Below are 5,908 nucleotides of genomic sequence, written 5' to 3' on the forward strand. Positions count from 1 at the left end.
ATAGTTTATCACAGCCCCCTTCTCCCTCACTGCATCCCCACCCAATATCATAACACTGTCTTTTTTCTCAGCATACTCATGTGTAATTGCTGGAGTAGAGGGATTTGCATGGGAGAGCAGGAGTGTGGGGTTGGTCATTAAAATAACTGTCTTGGCTCCTGCAAGTCATTCCGACACCTAAAACCTTTCCGTGAATCATGAGAATACTTTTACTGACAATTGATGCTATTCTTTCTTTCACTTTCGGTTCTTCTGTCTACCTGATCCCCAACGTATCACTTCTCTTCCTTCACAGAGTATTAGCCATACAAAACAAACCAGAGAAAGGAAGACAGGAGAACAGGGCTTCTCCCCACCACTCCCAGCAAATACTGTGGATTTTTTATACCTGTGCTCAAGTGTGGTAGGTTACTTGTGAGAAGGAACAGGAACGTGGGATTGGGCTTTTAAGCCTCTGTGAGTCATCAGGTTATTTTTACAGCCACTGCTGAGATTCTCATTATAAAGTTACATGCTTTTTTAAAAAGTACTTTAATGTTTTTGTTATCAGATATACCAGGCATGACTGTAGCTGACCTGACATCTGTAAATATGCATTTATAATATACATAAATACACACACTAATATGTACCATTCCAATAGCCTCATTTTACAGATACGGAAATGTAGACTTGGATTAACTAAATGATTTACCTAAGGTTACACAGTTTATTAATGGAAGGGATGAAACATTGTAAGTTGTTGTTTTCTTGAGCTTTTTCATCTTTTTTGATACATACGCTGGTTTCGTGGAGTTAAGTGAAGTGCTTCATATCCAGAGGACCACATCCCTCCCTTTGAAAATCACTGATACCCAGAAAATAGTCTATTTTCTGATAATTCCTACACATTAATAAGATGTGGTTGGTGCATGTTCTGACTCATGTGAAAGCTAAAATAGTTGATCTCATAGAAGTAGAGACTAGAATAGGGGTTACTAGAGGCTGGGAAGGGGAGAGGAGAGAAGGGAGATAGGGAAAGGTTAGCCGCCACCCCCAACCTTTTTGGCACCAGGGACCAGTATCATGGAAGACAATTTTTCCACAGATGGAGTGGCGTGGTGTGGGAGGGCTCAAGTGGCAATGCAAGCAATGGGGAGAAGCTGTAAATACAGATGAAGCTTCACTGGCTCGTCCCGCCCCTCACTTCCTGCTGTGCAGCACCCCCCCCCACTCCTGTTGTTTTCCTAACTTTCTTAGAAGACAGTTTTTCCACTGACGTGGTGGTGGGGGAGTAAGGTGGAGGAGGCAGAGCTCTTCAGCCCAGTCCCTAACAGACTGTGGACCATGGGTTGGGGACTGCAGGGTTAAAGGATCAGAATTACAGCTAGATAGGAGGAATGTGTTCTGATGTTCTATAGCACTGTAGGGTGACTATAGTTAACAATTTATTTTGTATTTTCAAAGAGCTGGAAGAAGAGATTTTGAATGTTCCCAACACAAAGAAATGATAAATATCTCAGGTGATGGATGGCCTAATTACCCTTATTTGATCACTGTACATTGTGTGCATGTATCAAAATATCACCTGTAGCCCATAAATATGTACAACTGTATATGAATTAAAAATAGAAAGCAAAAAAGTTAAGTTTATGCTGTAGTCTATTAAGTGTACATTGGCATTATGTCTAAAAATATATATAGTTAAAAAATATGGACTGGTGGAGGGTCTAAGGAAGCAGGGCTCTGGATTGAATGCTATTAGGAAGTGGAGGTTATTCTATGATTGGGTATCTCAATAAATCTTACCTGTAGGGAGTGCTGACTAGCACAAGCTGTAATTGGTAAAAAGGTAGGAATCACTTATTTTAGCTGAGACAGGAAGAAATTTGATATTTTGTGGATTGCATAATGACCTTATTTTTAGACAACGACTTTGTGCTTAGACAAATTTACAGAGTAGTCTTGTTTTGTCTTTCTCATAGTCTCAGAATGAACTTTGCTGATTTTGGTGTTTTATTAGGTTGTTTATGTCTAACAGGAGAATAACAAGGCCTTGTGAGTGCCAGGCAAGCTTCTAACAAGTGTCCAACGAGTTCTTGACTAGCAGAGGCTACTTTTTTCTTTCTCAAGTTTTTAAGAAATAATATAATGAACCGACCACTCAATCCAAGTGCTAGAATATTAACAATAACTTTAACATATATTATGTGTTCCCCCTCCATTCTATCCCCTTGCTGTCCTGAATTTTCTAATTATTTTTACCTTGCTTTTCTTTTTTTAAAATCTCATATGTAAGCTTAAAATTCGTATTGTATAATTTTGCATGTTTTTGAACTTAATATTCCAGTAAATAAAAAGAGTATTCTGCCAAATGTATTTTTCCAGGTCTTCTTTTTCTCACATAACATTATTTTACTATGATCAGTCTATGTTGCTACATGTAGTTCTAGTTCATTCCTTTACATTGCTGTATAATATTCCATTGTGTGAATTTATTATATTTTGTTTATCCATTCTCTTGTGATTAGTAGTTTTTGTTCTTTTGAGTGTTTTTGCTTTTACATATAATGATGATACAGAATTTCTTATTGTTGACTTTCTTCTACATATACAACAGTTTCTTTTGATTATATACCTAGGAGAGGAATTGTTTGTTCATATATATGTGAATGTTCAACTCTGGAAAATATTGTCAAATTGTTTTCCACAGGGGTTGTATAAATTTATGATCCTACCAGCAATGTATAAGAAATCCACTGACCTAATCCTCTCTCACACTTGGAATTATCATATTAATTTTGTTAATCAAATGTATGTAAAATAGTATATCATTTTAATCATGATTTGCTTGTCTCTGATTACTAAGAAGGAATCTCATTTCAGATATTGTATTGGACTTACATGTTTTCTCATCTGTGAAATACTTGTTTGGTTTTTTTCCTCCATTTTTCTATTTGGTTTTTTCTTATTGAATTGTAGGAGTTCTTCATGTATTCTTGATGCTAATGTTTTATTGATTGAATGTATGGCAGATGTCACCTTCCAGCTTGATTGCTTGTCTTCATTTTCTTTAATTTGCTTTTTCATAGATGGAAATTCTTGATTTTAATGCAATTTATGTTAACTTTTTATTTTCTTATGGTTAAAACTTTTTGAAGGCTTTTGAGAAATCTTTCTGTACCCCAAGGATAGAAAGATATTTGATCATATTTTCTCCTGAAAGTTTTAAAGGTTTGCTTTTACATCTAAGTTCTTAATCTGTCTGGAGTGGATTTTCATTTTTAAAACATGGACAACCATCACTTCTCAGCCTTTGACTAAAATCAAGTGTAAAATATGGACAACCAATTTTTCCAGCTCCATTTGCTGAGCAACCCCTCATTTCCCTAGTGTTCTTCAATACTTCCTATGTTATGTATAACAGTTTCATCTGTGCACATTTCTGCTTCTGGGCTCTCTGTGTTCCACTCGTCAATTTTTCTACCCCTTCTCTCAATTTTTTTCTGTGTCATTTTAATACATTTTCCCTAATTCTTTTTTATTAGGCTTTTTATTATTGTAAATTTTAGACATACACAAAGAGAGAAAATGTTATAATGATCATCTTAATACTGGTTACCAATCCAATTTCAATAATTAGCAAGGAATAACCAATGTCATTTCATCTATATTCCTACCCAATTCCACTTGCCCTCATTCTAGATTATTTTAAAGCAAATTCCAAGTACCATATCTTTTTTTCTATAAATATTGATTATTTGTCGTGTCTATAAAAGATAAGGACTCTTAAGAAAACATGATCATGACATCATTGTCAAACATGCACTATTAAATAATATTTCCTAAAATATCTAGTCAATGCTCAAATTTTAAAATTTAAAAGTCGGGATCCAAATAATGTCTAAACCTTGGTATTGGTTGATATCTTTCCTAAGTCTATTTTAATCTCTAGATTTCTTGAGGCTTAAAAAACAATCAGTAAAAAAACAAATATCCTAATTTAAAAATGGGTAAAAGGTCTAAACAACATCTCAGCAAAGAAAATATACAGATAGCCAATAAGCATATGAAGATGATGCTCAATATCATATGCCATTGGAGATTTCCAAATTAAAACAATAATGGCTACAACAACAAACACCCATTATGTGGATGTATATACAGTTTTTTTATCCATTCACCTTTTGAGGGACATCTGGTTACTTCCAAGTTTTGACATTTATGAATCAAGCTACTATAAACAATATGTGTGCAGATTTTTGTGTGGACATGAGTTTTCAACTCATTTGGATAAATACCAACGAGGGTGATTACTGATCATATGATAAGATTATGTTTAGTTTTACAAGTTACCAAACTGCCTTCCAAAGTGGCTGTACCATTTTGAATTCCCACCAGTAATAGAGTATCAGTAACTTTTTTTTTTTTTTTTTTTTTGAGACAGAGTCTCGCTCTGTTGCCCAGGCTAGAGTGCCGTGGCGTCAGCCTAGCTCACAGCAACCTCAAACTCCTGGGCTCAAGCAATCCTTCTGCCTCAGCCTCTCGAGTAGCTGGGACTACAGGCATGTGCTACCATACCTGGCTAATTTTTTCTATATGTATTTTTAGTTGTCCAGATAATTTCTTTCTATTTTTAGTAGAGACGGGATCTCGCTGTTGCTCAGCCTGGTCTTGAATTCCTGACTTCAAGCAATCCTCCCGCCTTGGCCTCCCAGAGTGCTAGGATTACAGGCGTGAGCCACCACGCCCGGCCCCCACCAGTAAAAAATGAGAGTTCCTGTTGTTCCATATCCTTGCCAGCACATGGTGTTGTCAGTGTTCTGAATTTTAACCATTCTAAGAGGTGTTTACTATTGTTTGTTGGTGACCACTTCTCACCAACTTCCCTAGTACTATCCTAGTCTAAACCACTATCATTTTTTGACTAGGTTATTGCAATATATCTAACTGGACTCCCTGATTCTACCACACCTGCCTATTTTCTATACACCATCTCAAGTGATGCTCTTAAAAGAAAAGTCAGATAATGTCACTTATACTTTAAAGCCTGCAATACCTTCCCATTTTACTCAGAGTAAAACCAAAATCCTTACAGTGGACTATAAGACTCCTTGTTACTGTTTTTTAAAATTTCATGTCTTATTACTGGCACTCTTGCTCACTCTCCTTTCTCCAAAAGCGAGCCCATTTCATTCATTGTTTTGGCCACTCAATGAATGTTTTTCATCTGTAAACTAATGTCCTTCACTTCTGGGAAATTTTCTTGAGTTATTTCATTGGTCATTTATTCCCCTTCATTTTCTATTTTTTTTTCCTGGAACTCATATTATTGAGATATTGTATCTCTTGGATCCAATTTAAAAAGATATTTTCTCTCCCATCAGTTTTATCTCTTTTTCATTTTGTTCTACTTAATGGGAAATTTCCTCAACTTTATCTTTCAAATTTTCTATTGAATTTTTCATTTTTGATGTTATATATTTATCTTTTAAGGACTCTGACACTGTTACAAACTTCCTCTCATCTATTATTTTTGTTGCATAAATCTATTTATACATAAGTATACTTTATCAAGTAGTACCTCATGCTTATACCTTTGCTGTCATCTTAAATTCTTTTTTTTTTTTTTTTGCAGATGATCATTTTACAAAAGAGCACATGTTGTCTTCTCTCTGCATTTTTTCTTATGTTTTCTGTGGGTAGACTAGGTTTTCTTGCAGTAACAACCCATTCCCGTATCCTAGGGACTTAAATTAAAAAAACTACTTATTTATCATTCATACCGTATGTCCACTGAGGTTTGGCTGGAGGGTCTGCTCTGTGTCTTCCTCATTCCAGAATCCAGGCTGATGGAGAAGCCTCCTTCTGGATCCTTGTCAGTTGTGGGAGAAGAAGTAAAAAATGATGAGGCATGCACTTACTCTTG

This window comes from Lemur catta, chromosome X (assembly GCF_020740605.2).
Source record: "Lemur catta isolate mLemCat1 chromosome X, mLemCat1.pri, whole genome shotgun sequence".
NCBI classification, from domain to species: domain Eukaryota; kingdom Metazoa; phylum Chordata; class Mammalia; order Primates; family Lemuridae; genus Lemur; species Lemur catta.